At 43.6% G+C, this 24446-nt stretch overlaps 1 pseudogene; it reads right to left on the reverse strand.

The window, feature by feature from the left end:
* The window catches only part of LOC121934357, a 67980-nt pseudogene that overhangs the window by 36042 nt on the left and 7492 nt on the right, over positions 1 to 24446 (reverse strand).

A 24446-nucleotide genomic window follows, 5' to 3' on the forward strand; every position in this document is an offset into this window, starting at 1 on the left:
TTGCACCCCATCCAAACTCCATGAAGAATTGTATTTTTTTTTCAAATTGCACAGATGATTGAGTGCCTTTTTTGATGTTCTACAATATTGTTCTTTTTGCCTTTCACTCAGCACCGCTCCCCTGCACTTGTACAGCTGCGTTTCCAGTGCCCCTATGTGAGAGATGAGCTCTCTGCACATAAGAGCCTTTTCGTTGCCTTGACGTGATAACAGTTTCTCATCTGTTCTGCCATCGAGCTGACTAATGTGTTTAAGAATGCAGTTACTGGAAACAAGCATCTCTGTAGACGTTTTTGACCCCCACAAGCCTTGAGTGACTGGTTTGCATTCATGATTTTTATAGATAGCTTCTTGGAGACTATAAGAAACTTTTGCTTGTCAAGGAGCTGCTTGGCCTAAACCTAAGTCTATCTCTTTTGCAACCAACAGGCAAGACCATCAATTGTTTTCTTTAAAATATGGTTGACGTATTTTGGTTCCATATATAGACTGCATGGATCACTGTGTGGAAGACAATAATGGTAGAAGGTAGAGATGAAGGAGGAAAGAAAGACCAATGCCAATGGATGGACGTGGCATGGGTTTGCAGGAATTAGTAGAGAAGTGTAAGATAGGGGTTATAGTTATAGATAGCAGTACATTTCTTCTATACTGCTTGTTCAGTGATCTGGCACTCTCTAATTTGTTTACAATGGAGTTGAAATGCAAAAGCTAATTTTTTCAATCCAACCATAACGTCATTCCACATGGAAGTGTTTGTTAGCCCACTTTTTGTATTTAACTTCATTGCACTGACTGGCACTTAAGAATTTCACTTTCTAATTTTTCCCATGGGGTGGTGCATGAAGACATCCTGTTTAATAGCTCTGAATAAGAGATAAGTACATCAGAATGTAATGGCTCCCTTACAAACTTGGCCTGGCTTTTAGGATTAAGAGCAAAAGCCTTCTTCTCTATTCTGTTCCGTTTATGAGGCAGGCAAACGATCACAAGAGTCAGATTTTTTTTTGTGGTTGCACCAAGTTATGGAGGTTTTCTTCTGCCAGGGTAGATCTGCCAGAATTGCATTTATTTTTTTTTTATTGCCCTATGAACATCGTTGTCACCTTCTTAAACTGCTACTGTTCCTTCACTTTTTGGCTAAGATCAGACCAGATTTTATGTGGAGATCCTGTGGGCATCTGAAAAATTATCTCTCCACAAATAGTTGTAGTCAGGTTTGATATTTCATCTGCCAGAGACCTGTGTTTGTTTGGCTATCAGCAACTATTGACATGACTGCTGCTCAGGGATTTTAGAAGGCAAGCTTCATTTTCCCCTCTTGATAGCCATAATCGGAATGAAAAACTCATCTGTCTGTGTTTTTGAAACATTCTGCTGCACAGGAGTTTTTTCAGCAAAGGGCGTGACTTCAGCTTTGTCTCCAAACTAATTTCAGTGCAATGAAGACAGCATTTTCTCTCCTTGTTTTCTCACTTCCTTTCTTTTTTTTTTTTTTTTTTGGCACTCCTTTTTTGCATCTTTTTTCAGATTTTGAAAGTCTCCTGGGGAATTCTGATGCTCCTCGATCCGGCCGTAGATCTCCCCCAAATTGTTTCACAATTCTTTCTCTTCTATTGTTTTTTTGTTGCCGAACACGAGGGCAATCTCTTTCTTCAATGAGCTAATGATGTAGGCCATGGACCCTAAAAGGAAATAGAGAAAGAGAATTTATTATGATGTTAACAACAACAGTAATAATAACTTCTCAATATATCTTTCAAAGACTAGCAATAGGATCTCTCTGCAAACATTGCTTCTAAGTATATCCCTTTATACTGACAACTAACAGATGTGGACAGTAATGGCGTCAGGTTTGGGGGCTAATTTTTTAATCCCAGACTCCCTACAATGCATTCAGGCAACATGTAAATTAATGTAGTAAAATTTATATTATTAGTTAATTTTTTGTATTTTATAATGTTTTTTTTAGTTGGAATGGGAATCTAAAGGGATTGGGTTTTTTTATTCATATACATTTTATACTGTTACTGTTACTAATGTATTTTTGTGATTGTGACCCATCCTTGATCCTCGGAGAGGGCGGCTTAAATTATTTGTGTTGTTGTTCTTGTAATATCTTGTGGTTTTTGCCCCATTTGGGCCAGTTTGGGCATTTTGAGTTGTGGGGGATGGATGTCAATCACCCCAAATTCCATGTTTTTGCATCCCTTCAAGTATTAAATAGGGATACTTGAAGGGATGCCATACTGAGGAGGGAGCTGGCTTGTTTTTCACTTGCTCCAGACCTAGGAACCCGCAGCAATGTTATGCAAGCTACAAGAAAAGATTTCCACCTCAACATTAGGAAGAACTTCCCTGCGGTAAGGGCTGTCTGAACAGTGGAACCACTCTCCTCGAGCGTAGTGCAGTCATCCTTCCTGGAGGTCTTTACAACCGAGGCTAGATAGCCCATCTGGTCGGGGATGATTTGATTTGGATTTTTCTGCATGGCGGTTGGACTAGAATGTGTATGGGCGAACCTATGGGCATCCGTGCCAGAGTGTCACTCAGACCCTCTCGGTAGGCACACATGCTGTTCGCCCTATGCACAGACTTTGTCAGAGTTTCTTACTATAAAGCCAGAGGGATGTTGGCACTTTGAATAAAAATAAGTGGGGTCTGGGTTGCAGTTTTTGGGCACTCAGTCTGTAAATGGTTCACCATCACTGGAACTAGATGTCCCTTGGCGGTCCTTCTTCAACTTTATTATTCCTAGATGATCTAGGCAATTGTTTTTGGTGATATTCCACCATGGCGATTATCTACAAGAGCATTTGGGAACTGATTTCGTTTTAACTGATGTCTATCTTTCATCTAGGCTGTTAAACTATATTGTAGATACCCGATATCAAAATTGATTGATACCATCGCCCCCCGTCCTCCCCTACTCTAGAGGAAGACTCAGTTCTTGCGCTAATCTGCCTGAAATTTTAGAGTATTCTTTATTGCAAGTTTTTAATTTTTTTGATGTTCAATCTCTTTTTTTAAAAATTTTTTGGTTGGTTATGGGGATCAAGTTTTGATGATTGGGGGGGAAGGTTAGGTTGGGGTTTTTTAAAATTGTTTTTTTAATTTGTTGATGTATTATTTAGACTGTTGGAATCCGCTTTGATTCCTTTGTGAAAAAAATGGAATACAAATAATAATAGTAATTATTATTATTAGTTATTATTCTAAAGGCTGTTTAAATATTATTAAAATTGGATCTTTTACATGTTTTGTTTTAGCTAATGAATCCCTCCCCATGCCCCTGTTATTTCCCTTTTCATTCTATAAACTACTCTTGAATCCCATTCTGAGGAGAAGGCAGGATACAAATAAAGTGGGATTGATTGAAAGTGTGGCCCTAGAGCTGGTGTAATGATGCCACAAAGTGCATTCTCTGACTAACTGCCCTACCAGTCCACTGAAGCCTGCCCTCAGCTGAATTCTGCTCTTGGAGACGATCCAGAGCTACAATTAGCCTTTGAAAAGACTGCAGGTCCCCCCCAATCTATTTAGATGTATCCCCTTTAATGACCCATTAAGAGTCTGTTAAGATTCGTACAAGAAGGGCCCCTTCCTCTGTCCCGCCAAAGTTTCTCAGGAGGATTTGGTGGGGTAGGGGAGTGGGGCTGGTCAGAAAAAGTTTGCTTCCCCAGACTTTGGACGCCTGCACCTTGGGAGGGCCAGATGCGCGTCATTAATCTTTGGCTCTCCCTTCCACTGCAAGTTAACATTTTTGGTGCTGTCAGTCTTGTTTAGAAACTGGGCTGGAGGCCCGTTTAATAGCTGTGTGGGCATTTTTATGTTTTGTGTGCAGTTACTTTAAAATGTAGCGTATATAAATGCCCGTCCTGCTTCTTCTTTGAGATCTGCGTAGCCCTTTTGGAGCATCATGCTGAAGGGAAGATTGTAAATAAAGTCGGAGCAAGGACACAACCTTTGTTTTTAACACCATTATTTATTGAAAGGGCTCCGAAGAGCATCGCCATAACTGACTTGACCTGCTGGCCTTCATGTGCAGGAATGATGGTAGCCTGTTTAACTTAGTCCGCCTGAGGCCCGACTAAGAGCTCTAAACTATCTAGTCCGAGAGCCGCTTTTTGCTGACGTGCTGCCCTCGTTCCATAGGAAGCAGCTCTACAGTGCCTCACATCTTGCTGCTACAAGCTGGCAGAGCTCTTGGGCTGGAAGTCAGCTTGAAGAACGAGGTTCTCTTACCAGCCGGCACCCCTCAGGAAGAACACTACATCCCACATCACTGTAGGCACTCTGGGCTTAAGTAGGTCCGCCAGCAGTTTCACCTACCTGGGAAGCATCATCGCCTCAGATGCCAAGATTGATAAAGAAATTGATCACAGACTGGCAAAGGCAATAGCGCATTCGAAGGCTTCACAAAAAGTCTGGAGTAACAACACTTGAGGCGAAGCACAAATCAGTGTTATAGAGCCATTTACTGTCTTCTCCTCTATGGGTCTGAACATGGTCACCTATGCCAACCAACGACTCCTTGAACGTGTTTCATCAGTGCTGTTTACGCACAATTCTAATATACACTGGACTGACTATGTGACGAATGTTGCTGTCTCGCGACAAGCAGGGATCACCAGCATGAGGCCATGCTATTGAGGACCAGCTGCGCTGGGCAGAACCGTTTCTAGGATGAAGGGCCATCGCCTCCCCAAATAATTCTACGGTGAACTCGCCACAGGTCAAGATTGTAAGAGGGGCGCCCCAAAGAAGAGAATACAAAGACCCCTGAAACAACATCTCAGGCTTGGCCAGATAGATCACCAACAATGGTCCTCCTGGCCTCGCATCGGGGCATGGAGACGCACTATCCATGACGCTGCAGCCATCTTCGAAAGCTCACGCCGAACGAGCGCCTAAGAAAACAACAACGCAGAAAGAACCGCAACCTGGAAACATCACCCAAGGAGACTTTCTGCTGTGCTTTTCTGCAACCGACCTGTTTATCCCGAATTGCCTTTTTAGTCTATATCCCAACCTTGCCCTGCTTGTACAAACGAGGATCATGAGCCTTCCTGAATCTCGTTGGAAGCAAGCCAGAGTAAGAACTTTAAAATATGTATTTTGATACTTATAGTTTAACTGATTTAAATAACTTGTATATTTACCCTTGCTAAGTGAAATTTTGTACAGTTTTAAATCTGTATTGGCTTTGGTTGAGATATTTTGTGTGACTGTATTGTTGTTATGTAGTATTTGTAGTATATGTTATAAGTGATGATGATTGGTAATTGTTGATTTTTTATGTGGTTTTACAACCCTAATAAAATTATTTTCAATGTTGCTAGCCTCTTGCCGTCCTACGACTGGGAAAAGGCAGGATATATGATAAATAAAATAATTAATATAAATATTTAGAACCCCACACAAAATATCAGTTGTTCTAACCTGAAGTTCACCTTCCAGCTGCTTTATATAATTTTTTTATATAAATAATTTATTTGTATCCATAACTAACCGCCCTCTGGCAAAACCAACCCGGGCGGTTAAAACAACAGTAAAATATAAAATATGACAATTAAAAAACACTTTATTTATATCCCTCCCCCCCCCCTTAAAGCCATATTACTATCTCACATTATCACATATCAGGCTACCACAGCAATTAAAACTAAAAAAAACCCTGATATCCCCTCTGTTGATCCAACCAATCTCTAAGATGGGGCCACCGGGAGGAATGAGGGAAGCAGGGAACCTGGGAACCTGGGCCGGGATGGTTTAATCGTGGAAAGGCCTGCCGGAAGAGATCCGTCTTGACCGCGTTTTTTTTTAAAGCTGTCTAATGATGTTATCTACGGATCTCATCCGGCAGGTCGTTCCAATTTTGGGGGCGACAGCAGAGAAATGCCCTCATGGGAGGTTGCCGCAAGCCTAGAGTTAGAGGGCTGCAGTAGTTCCTCCCGAAGGACCGAGAGCGCGGGGAGGATTGTTAGGGAGGAGGCGGTCTCTAAGATAGTTTGGAACCCAAGCCATTTTAGGGCTTTAAAGGTGATAACCAACACCACCTGTACTGGGCCCGGAAGCTGATAGGCAGCCAGTGGAGGGACCTCAAAACCGGAGTAATGTGGTCCTCCTAGATGTACCTGACACAAGCCTGGCTGCCATGTTTTTGAAACCAGCTGTAATTTCCGAGTCAAGCACAGGGGTAGCCCCCATGTAGAGTGCATTAAGAAATCAAGGCGTGAGGTTACCAGTGCGTGCCACAACCGTCTCGAGATCCCTACTTTCCAGAAAAGGGCGCAGCTGGCGTATCAGCCGAAGCTGATAACAGGCACTCCGACCGTCGAATTTTAACCTGATTTGTCCCATCCGGAGACGACGAGTCAAGGAGCACCCCCAGACTGCGAACACAGTCGCTGGAGGAAGAGTGTGACCCCAGCCAGGACTGGAGGTTGCAACCCAGTTCTTGGTTTCCGGGGCCGCTACCATGAGCCACCTCCGTCCTTGTCCTGGATTCAGTTTCAAATCTGTTTTTTTCCCTCATCCAGCCCATTAAACCCAAACCGCCTGAAGACCATTCATTGAGAGAAGAGATGCCATCGGAATTCGAGGCGACGAAACGAGATCGGAGAAATAGATTTGGGTGTCATCAGCGTACTGATAACACCCAGCACCATAAACGATCCATATATATCTCACCCAGCGGCTTCATATAGATGTTAAATAACATCGGGACAAAATAAGCCCCCTGAGGAACCCCACAAGTGAGGTACCTCTTTACTGGAGCTACAGTCCCCGAGTAGCACCCTCTGAGACCTGCCCCCGAGAGGAAGGACCCGGAAACCTTCCTCATTTTTTCAGGGGTTTTTTTTTTTTGGGGGGGGGAGGTAATTTTTGATGATTAAATAGCTCATGGAAAGTCCCATGTGGCTTCCCCAGAAGGTCACGGATCCCAAAAACCACCTCTGACGCCCACCAAGGTTGCCCACCCTGTGTGCAGGAAGAAGATCATGACTCCATAAAAATCAAATCCAGACCATGTTGGCTGAGGGGGACCCACCTTGGCCCCGGGCCCGTTTGATGAGGTCGTTCAGTTTCCGAAAGAGCCGCGTTCCGGGGTAGGCTCCTGGATATCCCGAGAGGTTCCTGCTCTTCGGCTTCAAAGAAAGTTTGCGGTTGTCTTGGATAAGCAATGGGTGGGACCAGAAGTAAGCCGATGTAGACCCTGATCACTTCTGGCGTGTTGCGATCTCTCCCCAGAGACCACATGAGAGCACCGTAAACCCGCATCAGCTGCTGGGTCTCGATTTGGTCAGCTGTTTTAAGGAACCACCGCATCTGGCTTGTCCTCGTGGTTCTTCAGGGGCTTTGATGACATCAGAAATTCGCAGAGATATCCAGCTTATGGCATCAAAGAGGAGAATGATGCGGTCCCACCCGCCTGCAAAACCACCTAAGACGGCAGCAAAGTCATACACCTGGTGGGAAAGACAAGGAGAGCAGTCCCATCTGAATGGAGACAATGCCATTCCCATGTTAACAAACAACAACAACCATGTCCAAGGTATTTGTTAAGACCTGTAAAGCCCTATACATTTTTTGCAATATAAAAAGTATGGATCTAAAGTTATTTAAGTTAAGCCATGTATTTCTGTGTAAAAAATGGCCCATTGTCCACAGTTTAAATCATATATAATGAAGCAACAAAATCCGTGTCCTTTATGAAATAAGGGCCACAACCCAACAAACACACAAAGGATTTTTGACATCTCTAGTCTGATATAAAAAGGAAAAATCTTCCAACTTCTGAATAGGGGCCAGGCCCTTTTGACTTTAAACTGGGTACTGTAGAAGGCTTTTAAATTGGGCATACTTTATTTTGATTAAATAGTATGCTAAAATACTTCCTGTCATTTCCAATTGCAAAAAAAATCTCCCCTGGGCATAAAATGGCCACTTGTGGGGCAAAATATGACCAAATACTCCCCGTGCTGATTGAAGGAACGAGAGTATTTATGAAGCCAAACATAACACGTGATTAACAGTAAAAGCCCTGCCTCTCATTCTGTCCGTTTTATGAGGCCAGGCAGACGATCACAAGAGTCAGACTTTTTTGGTGGTGGCACCAAGATTATGGAGGTTTTCTGCCAGGGGAGATCTGCCAGGAATGCATTTACTTGCCCCTATGAACAGCGTTGCCACCAGCTACAACTGGCTACTGTCCTTCCTTTTTGGCTACAGATCAGACACAGATGTTTTATATGTGGAGATCACCTGTGGGGCATCTGAAAAAATTATCTACTCCACAAAATGTAAGCAGGTGTTGATATTTCTCTGCCAGAGGACACTGATTTTTGGGCTACAGCAGACTATTGACATGACGCTGCTCTCAGGGATTTAGAAGGCAAGCATCATTTCCTCCTCCTGAAGCCATAATAGGAACGAAAAACGTACAATCCTGTCCTTGTGGTTGAAACATTCCTGCTGCGCCAGGGAGTGTTTCAGCAAAAGGGCAGTGGACCTCAGCTTTTGTCCCCAAACTAATTCACAGTGCAAATGAAAGACAGCATGTTCTCATCCTTGTTCTCCAACTCCTTTCTTTTTTTATCCTTTCTTTTTGTGGCACTCACTTGAATGCATCTTTTTTCAGATTTGGAAAGTCTCCTGGGAAAATCTTCCCAATGGAAGAGTAAGTGGGAGGGTGTTGACCTCATGCAGCCTTCTAGATTCCACCCCCTGATTTAAAACAAAAGTTGAAACAAGCCACCCATACCCAAATCCTCACAACGACCCCCAGACCCCCCCAATTTCCAATGGCAAATACTTTCCCGTAGTCATCCAATCATTTAGAACACACTTGAAAACAATCCATTCATTGTAAAAAGCCATAGCATTTCCTCCCGATTCCCAATAGCAAATATGTTCTGGGTGTGTGAGGATTTTGTATTCCGTACCAGCACTTGAGTTGATGAGGATGCCACAGTTGTCTGTCAGCTCTGCATGTAGTCATTTGAGTCTGGCAGCTAAATGGAAACCTGCCATCCATCTGAAAGAGTTTGTCACAGTCCAACATTTTCATGTCTCCAGTGCACAACATGAAAAAAGAATTTAAATAAAGCTTGTGCATCCACTTCTGGATTAACTTTGAACATTTTATATTCCCTTCAGCTTCCCACTGGGCATCCCCTCCTCTCTAATGAGGCTGCATGTTTCTGTGCCTGTCGTTTTCGACTTCTGGAGACCCCAAGGCACCTATTATGGGGGTTTTTCTGGGCAAGATTTGTTCAAATATAGTTTGCATTTGTTGTTGACTTGCAAAATTATTACTGTTTTTTAGGTTACTTTTCTCTAAGGCTGTGGAAATGCCCAAATTCAGACCAAATTCAGGGCTAAGAACAGCCTTCTTCTTCTTCTTCAAATGATAATATGACCAGCAGGGAGCAGCCTAGCAAAAGCAAGCATTCTCTGACAGTACAGGAAAATGGCATCCCACAGCAGTGTAGTCCGTCGTTTATCAGCCAAGAGAAATGAAATGTGGGCCACGAGGCCAGGGCTAACATTTACACAGGGAAAGCCACACAGGAGCACATTCCAATATACACATGGCTCAAGGAGCGTTTTTACAAAGAGGAGAGGTAGGACCAGAAGAGAATAAATAGAATTATTGATTGGAAAGGCCCTCCAAGGACACTGATCAGTCCCCATGCTCAGTGCAGGATATCTCCAGCTAAAGCATCCCAAGCAGGCAGCGTGTCCAACTTCTTTTTTGAAGATATCCAAAGAGACCCCATCCATCAACCCTCTAGGCCACTGGTCCTTTGCCAAAACCACTCTTACAATAAAAGACAGTCTGATTCTTTCTCATATTCAATTGAAATTTACCCTCCGCTGTGACCATAGACTGGTCCTAACCCGCTCTGAGAATGAATCGTCCTCCCCTCCCTCTATGTTAGTCCTTGAAACAATGAAAGAATGTGATCATGGACCCCCCCGTCCACCCCCCTCCGCTCCGTCTTCCTTTACTAGACTGAACATGCCCAACTCCCTCAAACTTTCCTTCCTCATATGTTTTACAAGATGTCATCTTATAGTTTGGAACTTCAGAGTCTCCATAATGCCAAATCCCACATTTCTTTCCAGCCTTGTTACGTTTCTGGGACAAGTTGAGTCAAACTGTATGACATACAAGGAAATGACAATCGAAACCAGAGATAAACATGTTTGTGTTCTACCTAAATATCCGAATGCAAGTAAAAAAAGTGATTCAAACAAACAGTGCAAAACCCAATAAGGACAGCTTTTAACGTGTTCTATATCTAAATCCCATCCCTCTTGAATCATCCAGTATTGTGTCTTCCACCATGATGCTATGGTATGCTCAGGAAGAGCGTTGACCACAGACCGAGTTGCGCCTGGAGGACTAAAATGCCAGGGAAGTGTCTACTGGGAATTCTCTCCTGCATTCCCAACAAACAACAATGCTATGGGTCAATTCCACTGTCATTCATTTCATATATGGTTTTTTCTATTATCCACAGTTTTTCACCACTGCCATAGCTAGTCCAGGAAATGTATCCCCTGCAGATATGGGGGTTGTACTGTACTACACAAAACCTCCCAGCCATCTTTGCCAAGAGCTGACGGGAACTGCAGCCAAAAACGCCTGCTGCAAAACAACCCACCAAAGCTTTAAAGGCCATCAATGCACCCCAACTGTGCTCTCAGTACACTGAAAGGTAAAGCTATATCATTTTAAGCAAGCACAGCCGTCTCGTATTTTTGAAATGCTTTCCCAAGTCTGAAAAAATATGAAGGAAAAGTTGTGAGCCCTTGCCCTAAGTGTGGCACGAAGACCAAAAAAGTTACTTTTCCAAATTACAATGATGCTCAGAGCCAGCATAGGCACTGAGGATCAAAACGCCATAGATGGCCTTGTGGAAGACCTCCTGCACTCTGAGTTGGGCATCGTCTGCAATCAAAACCTTTTGGAAGTTATTGTAATTCATATTTCCTGTGTGTGCCTATTTTAGTGTTTTAGCACACCCTGGGGATGGGATTTACAATGCATCAAAGAATCAAAGGTTGACATAGACAAATTGACATATCGTCACATGGGACTAGTAGATTGGGCAGATGTCCATGGTTTTTTTATTTTCTATCCAAGTTTTCATTCCGGCTTAAACCTGACAGAATATTTTAACTGGCAACAATCAAATTACTGTGGGGAAAGTGTTCTATAAAACACTATTTTTCTATTGTTTTCCCGGACTTATACTTTTACATTTATCTTCCCACTGTGATTCCTATCTGAGGGTCATGTGGGTGTGGGTGCACCTATAGAACATTAAAAACAGGAAGTGATTCTGTGAGCCAGAGGTATAATAATGTCATTAAATGTACCAAAATAAAAGCCACAATGGTGAATGGAGCCAAGCCAAATTGACACAGCAAACAGGGTGTGGTCATAACTAATGCCTGGATTGTGGTGGTGTTGTGCTGAGCATAATTGAAGTGCTGTGTAATTTTTGGAAGGATTATTATTATTATTATTTATCCTTTATTTTATAGAAGCGCTGTAAATTTACACAGCGCTGTACATACAATCTTTTAGTTAGACGATTCCCCTGCCCTCAAGGCTTACAATCTAAAAAGACAAGACACAGAAGGAGAAGGGGGTGGTGGAGGAAAGGGGTAAGAGGTCCCAGCAGTTCCTCTCTATACCTCATCTAACCAAGGCCTGGACCAAGGGAGATGGACCGGAGGGAGGCGAGGCTTTCATAATGGATGGTTAATATCATTTTTCCTCCAGGGAAAATACATACTCTCAAGTAGGATAATCAATATACAGTACAATAAGCAATACAGGAAATGGTTTCAGTAAACAGGCACCACAAGAACAGTCATAGTAAAGTGGACAATTATGCAATGCCTGGGAAGGCTTCTTCTCTGAACAGGGATGGTTTTTCAACTCCGTTTGAAGCTGGTTAAAGAAGTGATATGGCTCTTGCTCGTGGGGGAAGAAGGTTTCCAGGAGTGAGGGGCAGAGAGGTGAAAAGGGGCGAATCCGGGATGGGGCAGGGAAATCTGGGCTAAGACAGCAGAGCCTTGACTACCCAGAACGGAGGAACAAACGGAGTGGGAAGATGAGGAGAAAGAAGGTCTGATAAGTAGGGAGGGGCCAGTCCATGGAGGGCTTTAAACGTGGACAGCAGGAGCTTATACTGAATGCGGAAAGGAGGGGGAGCCAGTGAAGGGAATGCAACAAGAAGAGATGTGGTCAGAGCGGTGGGTGGAATGATAATGTGTGCAGCTGAATGCTGGACAGAATTAAAGGACGGAGGGTGAGAAAGAGGAAGCCCGGCCAGGAGGACGTTACAGTAATCAAGTCATGAGATCACTAGGGCATGGACCAGGATCTTGGCAGTAGAAGCGGAGAGATATGGTTGGATTTTGGCAATGTTGTACAAAAAGAATCTACAAGCCTTGGCTGTGGTCTGGATCTGATGGATATACGACAGAGAAGAGTCAAAGATAAAACCAAGACTGTGGGCTTGCTGGACTGGTTGAATAGAAATGTTGTCCACAGAGACAGAAAAGGAGTGTTGAAGGGTGGGCTTAGGAGGAAAGACAAGAAGCTCCGTCTTGGACATGTTGAGCTTCAAACACTGATGGCACATCCACTGCGAGACAGCTGTGAGGCAGGACGAAACTTGCTGTTCAAGCCTTGGAGAAAGGTCAGGGGCGGAAAGATACAGCTGGGTGTCATCGGCATACAGATGGTAGGAAAAACCAAAAGAGCTGATGAGTTTTCCTAAGGACAGTGTGTAGAGAGAAAACAGAAGGGGACCCAGAACAGAGCCCTGGGGAACTCCAACAGATAAAGGAACAGGCGAAGAAGTCTGACCGCTTGCAACCACTGCAAAAGATCTGCCAGACAAATAAGATTGAAACCAGTCAAGATCAGAGTCTGAGAACCCAAGGTCAGAGAGTATATCAACTAGAAGATAGTGATCAACGGTGTCAAAGGCTGCAGACAGATCAAGAAGGATGAGAACAGAGTAGAGGCCATTAGCCTTGGCCTGTAAAAGGTCATTCAAGATCTTGGTGAGAGCTGTCTCTGTAGAATGCCTTGGGCGGAAGCCAGACTGAAAGGGATCGAGAATGGAGTTGGCTTCAAGAAACTCAAGACAGCGCGAATAGACAACCCGTTCCAAGACCTTAGAAAGAAAGGGGAGAAGAGAAATCGGACGATAGCTAGAGAAAGAGGAGGGGTCAAGAGAAGGTTTTTTCAGAATTGGGGAAATGAGAGCATGTTTGAAGTCCGAAGGGAAGGAGCCTGTAGAGAGAGAGATTGAAGATATGGAGAAGCGAGGGCAGAAAGGAGGGAGCTATAGAGATTAGAAGACGAGTAGGAATTGGATCAATCAATTCATTGAGCTGCAAGGATCCCCAAGAATAATATAGTCCAACTCCTTGCCATGCAGGAATCCACTGTTAAAAACATCCAGAGAAGTGGATGTTTGACGCTTAAAATCATTTAACCACTTTCTGAAGTACTGTATTCCACTGTCAAAATAGTTCTAACAAAAAGTTCTTCCTAATGTTTATTCAAAATCCCTTTTCTTTTAAAAAAGTGTGTTTAATGTACTTAATGTTCTATTTGTTTAATATAAGTTTTATCGCCTTGAATCCCATTTTGGGAGAAATGGTTTCCATTTCATTTGTCATTGTTTCTTTTTTTAATTGCATGAAGGTATTTTTAATTTTTTTAAAAAATTATAAAACCAAAATCTGGCACCAGGAAATAGGCTCATTCTCTCTTCTACATGACATCTCCTCAGATATCTAAAGACAGCCAGGGAAACTCACTGAGTGAACCTAGGCAAGTCACACTCTCTCAGTCTTTGAAGAAAGCAATGGCAAGCCTCCTCTGAAGAAATCTGGCCAAAGGAACCCTAGGGGAGGGTGACCATAAGTCTGAGCTGGCTTGAAGGCACATAGCAACAATAGCAAGCGCCTGGCACTTTACCTCGGCTAATTCTTTGCTTCTCCCCCGACAGGATCCCAGGAGTATCAATCACACTGATGCTCTCAAGTACTGGGTTTGGCAGCTGAGCACAGACAAATCTAAGAAAATGGAAGAGAATCAGGAACATTTCACCATAACGAATGAAGCAGAAAGATAACACAGATAATGTTCAGGCTGGGAATGAATCAGGCCCAGCTAGGTCTTTTCGGATGATTCCAATGTAAATTTTAACCAGGAACAGTTGGCAAAAATTCAGAGCTTTAAAATTATTTAACTGATACCCCATTCTTTTCCCCCAGAACTGGAGTCCTGAAGGCATCTCACAAGAAAAATAAAGCGGACAGATAAAAAGCAGGTGCAGGTTAACAATATGCAGAAGGACCTTAAAAGCATAATTAAACTTCCTATAGGATTAAAACACTCTTAAATGAAAAGGCAGTTTAAGAACACATTTCAAAAGAGCACTGTACCAACCTGTTAAAAGCCCTTCCTTCACAGGAATTGCTAACTCAGGGCAGCCATAGCTTCCTTGATAGAATCAATCTGTAATACAACTTTCCCCTTCTCCTGCTGCCTTCCATTTCGCTGAGCATTATTCCCAATTAGCCATGTTCTCTCATGATGTGTCCAGAGGGCGATGGACTCATTTAGGCTTCTAGGGAGAGTTCAGGTTTGAAATCACCCTGTCTCTCATTTGTTCTCTTGCCTGGCTTGATCCCAGTCTCCCTGTTTGTCTTCTCCTTCTATAGTGATCCTTGGGGTCCCTTCCAATTTTACAATCAAAGTAATGTATGGTCGAAGGCAAAAAGAGCAAACACAGCTTCCATATTCATGTTAATTTCAAAGAAAGAGATGAAGCAGAACACACACAGAGTGCTACAATTTACATGCACATTCATCTGGCAGTCCAGAGATACTGAATCATCCCAGTATTTGGGGACTATGGGAGTTACAGTCCTCCAGAGGACACCAGCCTGAGGAAGTGATGATGCTCTTTCAGTCCATTATAGTGAAACACTTACTGGTGAGGTTTGAGCCAAGCATACAGGTGAACTGACTGTATGCCCTCCAGCCCTCCAACATTTCACAGATGAAAAGCAGGACAAGTGCAGCCAAGCAACATCAGAGTGTGGTTCAGATGGCAAACGTTATTTATGAGGAACGAGTTAGGAGATGATGAAGCAGTTTGCTTTTGCCTGAGCTGGCTGGGAAGGACGAGATTCTGCCCCTTCTCCCTCCTTCCTGAGTTAAATGAGTGCAAAAGACTTTTGCACGCTTAATTCAGTCTGCAGCAACTGAAGCAAGCTGAGGACAAAAGGAGAAAGTAGGAGAAAGAGAGAGAAACAAGGACATTTTAAAGGCAGCTGAAAAAGTGAGACGACAAAGCACTGTCTTTGCCAAACTGGGAGAGTTGGAGGGCAGGTTCAATCCTTCTTCAAGGAACTCCAGAGGTGGCTGTGAATACAGATGGCAGAGTGGTTGACTCATCAAGGGCAAAGAAAGGAAGAGTGATGACAAATGTTTGGAGCAGCATTATGTTGTTGATTTTGACCAAAGGCCTTTGTCCCACCCCTTCTATTATACCCTGCCTGGCAAGTAGGAACATGAACATTCAGTGGTGATTTCTTTATAGGAAAATTAGCTCTTCGGTTAGTATTTGTTTTCATACTGGTGAGAACTGCACTTGGAAAATACCCCAGGGGCCACCTAGGCCAAACCACTGCCATGCAGGAATCCACAGCATCCTCAGTAGCCATCCAACTTCTGTTTAGAAACCACCAATGTAGCAGAGTCTATCACAGATCTTAACTGTCAGGAAGTTATTTCTAATGTTAAGATCTCTTTTCTTGTAACTTGAATGTATTTGATGCTTCTCTCATCTCTAGAAAACAATCTCACTCTGTCTTCTATAAGACAGTCCTTCAGATATTTAAACATGGCTATCATAAACTCTCTATTTTCTATTCTTCAGGCCAAACAAAACCCAGCTCCCTCTGCTATTCCTCACAAAGTTTGACCTCCAGATTTTTCCTGAGGAATTAGAAGGCAATATGGACTTGTATGAACTCGATGAAGACTTACTGTTGAAACTGACTGTTTAACTTGCGAATTTATAATAATCCTATCAATGAGATTTTGCATGCATGCTGGCTTTTTTATACTTGACTTGTGGGCTGAGCAGAGTAAATCCGTTGCAGCAGCAGACGGACTGAGAAGCTGGGCAGGTGAGTTGCAAAGGTGATTAGTTGTTGCTGCGTTTAATGCTGGCCTGCTGTGACCTTCTCAAAGTTAACTTTTTGAGCAGAACTTTTACTTCCAGCCTTTCAGGCAATTTCTTTGCCTTAGTTCAAATAAGAGTTGTTCCTGTTTTGGGTTAGCAGATATATTGTACAGATTATAATAGAGATACATTAATATAGGCCAGACATCTGTTGGTGCTTTACTCATATTGCCTGCAGAAAATAGCGAAGACTTGGAAGGTCTACTGATGAAAGTTAAGAAAGTGAAAAATAAAGCTATAGATGAATATTATCAAAGAATAATGACCACAAGAGATTTAGGTAAATTTAAAGTGCTTGAGGAAGGCACTGAAATGGTTAAAGATTTTCTACACTTGGCTCAGGCATCAAAATAGGGAATGTAGTCAAGAAATCAGAAGAAGGCCAAGACATGGAAGGACAGCTATGAAGGAACTAGATGAAATCCTCAAGTGTGAAGATGCATCATTAAATAGCAAACATCAGAATCATCCGTACCACCATTTTCCCAATTTTTATGTAAGGATGTGAAGCTGGACAGTGAAGAAACTGGCAAGAAAAAAAACCCAGCTGATTTGAACGGTGTTGCTGAAGGAGAACTTGGCAGATTCCATAGAGTAGAAAAAAATACTTTTTGAAGAAGTCAGGCTGAGGAAGACATCTGCTTCGTCAACTAAGGTACGGCTGTACCTGATCCCCGAAGCAGCTCCGTATACTAACCTGTTTAAGAAGGCATTACCAAAGGCATTGAGCTTCCTGAAGGGCCGTTTGGGATCCACAACCAGAGCATTCCCGGGGATGACGCCTTCCACATCCCCCTGCATCACAGCAATGAAGGAGTCAGTTGTAGGCTCTGGTCCAATCCTCATTCCTGGAAAGTCTTGTTCAAGCAGGTACCTGCAAACACAAAGAAAGAGTAAGAAGGATCAGGGCATCACTCAGTGGAATGGGAAAGAGACTGAATGGCAAGAGCTACCAGTCTTTCGACACACAAATTTAAAAATGTATTACAAACAGATTAAAAACCAGCAAGGCAATACAGTAGTGTGTGTGTGTGTGTGTGTGTGTGTGTGTGTGTGTGTTGTGAGCCATCAAATAATTTCTAACTTAATCTGGGTTTTTAGTGCATATTGGTATCGAAGCAACTGTGAAGACAGCCAGCATGGGTAAGAGCTGTGGGGTGACAAATGCCCCGGAAAGGTCTAGAGATACTCCCTCAGAGAACTCCATACAAATATTAACAGGATGTTGCTGTTCAGAAAAATAACTTCTGATAGCCTGATAGAATCAAAGAAGGCACTCTCACTTTTATAATTAACAGTTATCATTTAAAATTGTTCATTAAGGACAGGCACTTTACAAAGAGATAAATGATGAGCCAATCTGTTATGCAGGTTGACACAACTTCTGTAAGACCGACAGGTGCTGTGTTTAAAATCCAATTTTCATGATTTGGTGAACGTCACAAAGCGTAAAGGAACTCTGTCTACAGTGCCTTTCACACCACAAATTATAGATCATCCTATGGAATCCTAGGATTAGGAGTCTGGTGAGGCACTAGAGCTCTGTCAGAGGATTCCCAGTTCTTCTCCAAACTACAAATCCCAGGATTCCATAGGTTGAGACATGGCAGTTAGAATAGGAATGCCACAACTGTGGGATAGTGACTTAAGCATCAGTGAACATATGCCAGTAATGACACTAATTCTGGCACTATGCTACTTTAGTTGTTGCTGTTGTTACTGTGTGTGTGTGTCTTCTGGTCATTTCCAAATTATGGTAACTCTAAGGCAAACCTACCTTGTGGTTTTCTGGGCAAGATTGTTCAGAGTGGTTTGCCCTTGCCTTCTTCTTTGGCTGAGCAAGCATAACTTGTCCAAGATCATTCTGTGAGTTCCCACTGCTGTGCAGGGATTCAAACCCAGGTCCCTTGGAGTCCAACACTTAAACCATGCTGGCTCTACCTGACTCCTAGTCCATTGCAATTTTGAGAAACATGTCTCCTTTCCACATTGAGGACATTTAGGATTGATTTCCAGCCTTTCCACCCGGGCTGTGTTTTGGGGGAGGGGGATATCTCAGTGCCTTTGCAAAGTTAAGGCTTGTGCACCAGCTCTGCCCACTCCTAGAAATATCACATCTGGCCACAATGACCCATGCCTTAGTTACATCCCAACTGGACTATTGTAACACACTCTATGGGGCCAGCATGGTGTAATGGTTTGAGTGTTCTTCCTTAAGAAGAAGAGTCCTCCTTCCATGGCATCTGTCTCCATCCAGCCTGGGAAGGAGTGAAAAGACAGGCCCAACGCCATCAGTCCTACCCTTAAGAAGCAGAACCCTCCCTCTGGTCCATCTGCCTTGGTCCAGGCCTCAGAGAAGAACTGCTGGACCTGGACCTGATCCCCCCCCCCCCCCCCCCAAATTCCCTTCTCCTTTTGTGTCGTGTCTTTTTAGATTGTAAGCCTGAAGGCAGGGAAGCGTCTAATTAAAAATAATAATAATAATTGTAAGCCACTCTGTTAGCCTTCAGGGCTGAAGAGCAGGGTATACATACCATAATAAATAAAATAAAATCAAGTGACTCTGGAGACCATGGTTCAACTCCCAGCTTGGGCATGAAACATGCTCTCAGCCTCAGGGGTAGGCAACAGCAAACCTCCTCTGAACAAATCTTGCTAAGAAAACCCTGTGCTAGGTTCGTCTTGGGGTTGCCGTAAGTCGGAAAAGATTTGGAGGCACACAATAACAACAACACACTCTATGTGGGGTTGCCTTTGAAAATTGTTTAGAGCCTTCTGTTGGTCCAAAGAACTCCAGTCAGACTGTGAAGTGGGGCTGGCTGCAGGGAGCAGACAACTCCCTTGCTGCAACAGCTCTATTGGATGCCTGTCCATTTCTGGACACAATTCAAAGTGCTGGTTATGACCTGTACAGCTCTGTCTAGCTGATCTGAAGGACTACCTTGTCCCATATAAGCTTGCTCATGTTTTGAAATACTCTGCAGAGGCACTTCTCTGTCACACCACCCTCATAGGTACATTTGCTGGAAAAAGAGGAGAAGACCTTCTGGGTGGCTGCTCCCAGGCTCTGAAACTCACTTTTCAGCAAAGGGAGATGGGCGTCCTCCTTGCTATCTATTGGCTGCAGGCTGAGGCTTTTAATTGTTTTATTTTTTTTAGCATTTTGGGAAGGACTCCAACAAAGACAGAGGTATTTGAAAGGAGTGCAACCCATGGGAGGGTTAAAGGGGATTGACCCCTGTGAAGTTGCCCATCCCTGGTTTATGGCTAGGCTTGCCATAATGAAAACTGGAGAGAGCTCCTATTCGTTTAATAGTTGTATAGAAGGGGGAATGTCAGCAGATGTTGCTTGTCATGCAACCAGGTAACAAGCAACACCTGCCTAAACTCCCTCTTCTATGTAACCATTAAAGGTACAGGAGCCCTCTCCAGCTTTCAGTCTGACAGCTCTATTTACAGCTATGAATATGTTACTGGTTTATACCATTCTGGTTCAACAGCCATTCTCTCTCTGGAGGTAAATTATCCCACCTCCAAGAAAGTAATTTGTCCACCTTCTGGAAACAACAAGGCTCAATGCATCCTATGCAGTTGACAGCTTGTACCATTGCAGCCCACTGGTGTTTATTTTATGGGTTATGGATTGACGCCAGAGCTATTCTAAGCAGCGGCTGCAGTATACAGTGCATTAGTCAATGACGATCGACTGTGTGCTGTCCCCCATCTGACTGATCTGCCCTACGCAAGCAAAGGTAGCTGTGTTGAATACGCAGTTAGGATCCTGTTCATTGTGTCCAAAGCTTTTTAAAAACAAAGAAATGGCGCATCAAACTTCACAATGAATACAATCTGAAAGACTCTGAAGATGTCTCTGCAGGTGCCAGGTACAGATGCAAGTGAAACATCAGGAATAAATTCTTCTAGAACACAGCCACATGGCCTGAAAAACCTAGAAAAACTAATTTGAAAGACTCCTGGGGTCTATCCACATCTCTTAGTTAGAGTGCTTTGATGCTACTTCAGCTGCCATGGCTCTCATCCTGTGGAAGCTTGGAATACGTGGTTTCCTGAGGTTCTTACGAATTCTCTCTTTAGAGCTCTAGTCCACCCCCCACTCCCTGGAACCACAGCAAACTATCAGGGAATTCTATGAACTAAACTACAAATCCCAGGATTCCATAGGATGAAGCCAGAGTCATTAAAGTGAGGTGGAATGGCTATGCAGTGGGCCTTCCACATTCACTGGGGTTAGGACGCAGGACCCCCATGAAAGTGGAAATACCACAAATACTTTTCTTTTTTAACTGAAGAGAACACTTCTCTAGGTCCCCCAGTACAACTCCATGGGCAACATCTGCTGGACATTGACCATAGAATTGTGGTGGAAGACCTACAAATAACCAGAGAAGTGTTGCCTCTAGGAATCTCTGTCTTCTGGCAAACGTTGGCCATAGAGTCATAATGGTGAACCTATAGATTCCTAGAGAGAACATCCCTACCTGGCTCAGGGGGACCTTGAAACAGTAGTACATGCACTGGTAACCTCTCGTCTAGATTTCTGTAATGTGCTCTACATGGGGCTACCTTTGTACCAAGTTCGGAAGCTCCAACTGATTCAGAATGCTGCAGCCAGACTGATCACCAGGACACCGAATCAGAGCACATTACACCAGTGTTGAAATCTCTACATTGGCTGCCGATTAGCTTCCGAGCGCAATACAAAGTGTTGGTTATTACCTATAAAGCCCTACATGGCCTGGGCCCAAGTTACTTAAGGGAACACCTCTCCCTACATAATCCGCCCCGCACTCTCAGGACATCTGGCACAAAAATATTGGAACACCCCAAAACCAGGTTGAAAACTACCTCTTGTAGAACATTTTCTGTGATGGCCCCTAGACTTTGGAAGAATTTACCAGATGAGGTCCGTCTTATCACTTCCTTGGAAGCCGTCAAAAAGGCACTGAAGACAGATCCCTTCCAGTGGGCCTATCCAACGGATCTCCTCTAATCTGATTTGTACATCTGAATATATGACTCAATCCTTATGACTGAACAACACTGAAACAACTTTCTCCTTTTCCCTTTTATTTCTCTGATTGATGTTTTTGAATTATGTATTTTATAATGTTTTTACTGCTGTAATCCTGCTTTGATCCAAAGGGAAAAGCAGGAAATATAATAATAATAATAATAATAATAATTAAAATGCACGAATAATCAAAGCTGCAAAAGTCAAAGCTGAAAATGTGGAAGACTGACTAATTGTGTAGATACACCCCAGAAGTATGAGGAGGAAGACAGTGCAGGTAGAAGAGAAATGCAAACACCAGCTCACTTTAGAGAAGACCCCTCAGCTGTCAAAGAGAAATGTCTTTTGGGCATGCCATCAAAGAAAGTAAAAGATGAATTCCCTGGAACCAGACGGTCAGTCTGCTAGTCTTGCTTCACTGACCAACCTTCAACACAGTTGGCCTCCCTTCTTTGCTGTTTCATAGGGGAAAAAAGCTTCTGTGGAATTTGAAAAAGGGTTGGGTATTCTTTGGATGATAGTTCCCATGGCTGGGGGATTCTGGGAACTATCATTCCAAAAACCCCAACCCTTTTACATCCAAAAAAAAAAAAAAAAAAAAAAGTATTCCTCCACCAAATATTGACTGCTTGAGACATGGACAATTTCATTTAACCTCTCACCTTGATCTCAACTAGATCCCTTAAGCCCTGGATGCCCCTGACAGCCCATTAATTACATTTGTAAAACTTCTGCCAGGTCTCCCACACTGCGCCCGTTCTCACCCACATCCCTGGCTCAGCAGACAGAGAGCTCTCATTAAAACACAGGGATGGAGCCCCGACTCTCTTTAATTGCATCTCTGAAGTCCAATTGTAGTCTGGAGGATTTGCTTCCCCACCAAAGAAGATTCCACTATGTCTCGGCTATTGTGTTCCCGCATAAATGGAGAAGACAGGAATGAAACAGCAGGAGACACACAGACAATGCATTTTTAAAGTCAGCCCTGGATAAAGTGGGGTTGTGTTTTTTTTTTTAACCGAAGAAACAAGGCTACTTTAACAAATTGGACAGTTGCTAATCTCTGGTGACGGCGAGAACTCTGGTAATCATTTATGCAGGGAAGGTTAAGTCTGGGAGGCTCAATGAAATAACACAGGAAGGGCTGCCAAAGGCCATCAAATCAATCTGCCCTGCCATCCAGGAATCAATAGCTGGCGACCCTAGCCTTGGAAGGAAAGATGAGGCAAGTACAGCTCCACCATGCCTAGGTCTAGAAGAAGATGAAGGCCCTCCTTCCATTTTAACTGCTACCACCATGGCCTTGGAGGGAGAGAAGGAGAGGCAGGCACAGCTCCACCATGCCTAGGCCCAGAGGAAATGGAAAGCCCCTCCATTCCAACTGCCACCACTCTGGCCTTGGAAGGAGAGACAAACCAGCAGTATCTGCTGGACTTGAATCCTTTCCCCAGTGCTATTCTCTTCTTCTTTTGCATCATGTATTTCTAGACTGTAAGCCTGAGGGTACACAACTGTCTAGTTAACAATCCGTAAACCACTCTGGGAGCCTTTGTTGCTGAAAGGAAAGGTTTCTCCTTTGACAAGGTTGTCAAGTCATGTCCGACTGTATGTGGCCATTACTAAGCCAAGGGAGCCAGCATTGTCAAAGATGACTCCGCAGTCATGTCTGCACAGGACGCTGTTACTTTCCCACCGAATTGGTACCTATTCATCTATTTGCACTTTTGTATGCTTTTGATCTGCTAGGTTGGCAGAAGCTGGGACCAGTGATGGGAGCCTCCCTCTGCCATGTGGCAGTTGGATCTTGAACTGCCGAGCTTGCGATCATCAGAGTCAGCATCTTAACCCCTGAGCCACCGCATCCATCCCTGGCTGGAGAGTGGGCTATCAATATTCCAAATAAATAACAGCTAAAACACTCCTGAGAGGTGGGCATCATATGCCACAATAAAAGAGGAGCACTTAATGTTTCAGCAAACATTTTCTTCAAAATTAACATGCACAATTGAAAGGAAGCACCCAGTTCTTCCGTATAAGTAAAGAAAAACAGGTTTGAATCTTCAAGAGACCACTTGAAGGCTTCTCCCAAGATGCATCCAGGGATGATTTTTTTCTTTCACCAGCCTCCACTTGTCTTATAATTTTCATTTTGGTGGCCAAACTTCTAGATCTCTGCTCTTGTAACATGCTAGAGATGAGGCAAGCTTCTCTGCGCTCCCCTTTTCTCTCTGCTTTGCCGTCCACGCATGCTCACCGAGTGATTCTAGGGGCAGCTGCTGTTTACCTTCCCTGTTGTAGGCAGGTACACAAGGCACTGTAGGATGTGCTAGAGGAGAATCCCATTCTTTCCCATCTCTTTGTTGTTGTTGTTGTTGTGTGCCTTCAAGCCATTTTTGACTTCTGGCAACCCTAAGGTGAACCTATCATGGGGTTTTCTTGTAAGTTTCTGGAGAGGGTTTGCCAATGCCATCCTCTGAAACTGAGAGGATGACTTGCCCTAACTTTATTGTACAGTATTGTTTACTGCAGAAATGCTGTTGCAGTCTGACACCAAATGCCTCTGCTTCTCCAGTCAACCATTGCTGATGCTGCTAAAAACATCCAACTAGGCAGAGGACAAGGAAAAAAGGGGTGCTGCACAGGTGTTAAAAGGCAATGCAAAATGGAGCTTCACTGTCAGAGACTTTGTTAACTGGGATAAGTCCGTATAACACTTTGGTGGGGGATTATTTTAAGATGAAGACCAGGAAACATGGGTTTACTCATGCCACTTCTCACCTGGTTTTACACATAATGCTCCCTCCCTCAAAGTCCTCCATTAAAAAAATTCCTTTCCCAGAACAAAGTCTAGTGTATAAGGACTTGCACTTTCATTTAAAAGCCTGCTTTATCATTCTGTACTTGGCTCTTAGGTCGGAGGGTTAGGTTTCAGCAAAGCAGAAGCAGGTAGAAAGGCCTGGATTGTTCAAGGTCACTTATCCCCAGGAAAGGTGCTGCCAGTGTGATTACCACCCTTCCTCCGTTATGCTTATCCACGTGTTTTTCCTCCCTTGGGGTTTGTTTCTAAGCACTAGAAGAAAGGCAATGAAGCCCACTCTCCCAAATCTTAT

Source organism: Sceloporus undulatus, chromosome 6 (genome assembly GCF_019175285.1).
Source record: "Sceloporus undulatus isolate JIND9_A2432 ecotype Alabama chromosome 6, SceUnd_v1.1, whole genome shotgun sequence".
Taxonomy (NCBI): domain Eukaryota; kingdom Metazoa; phylum Chordata; class Lepidosauria; order Squamata; family Phrynosomatidae; genus Sceloporus; species Sceloporus undulatus.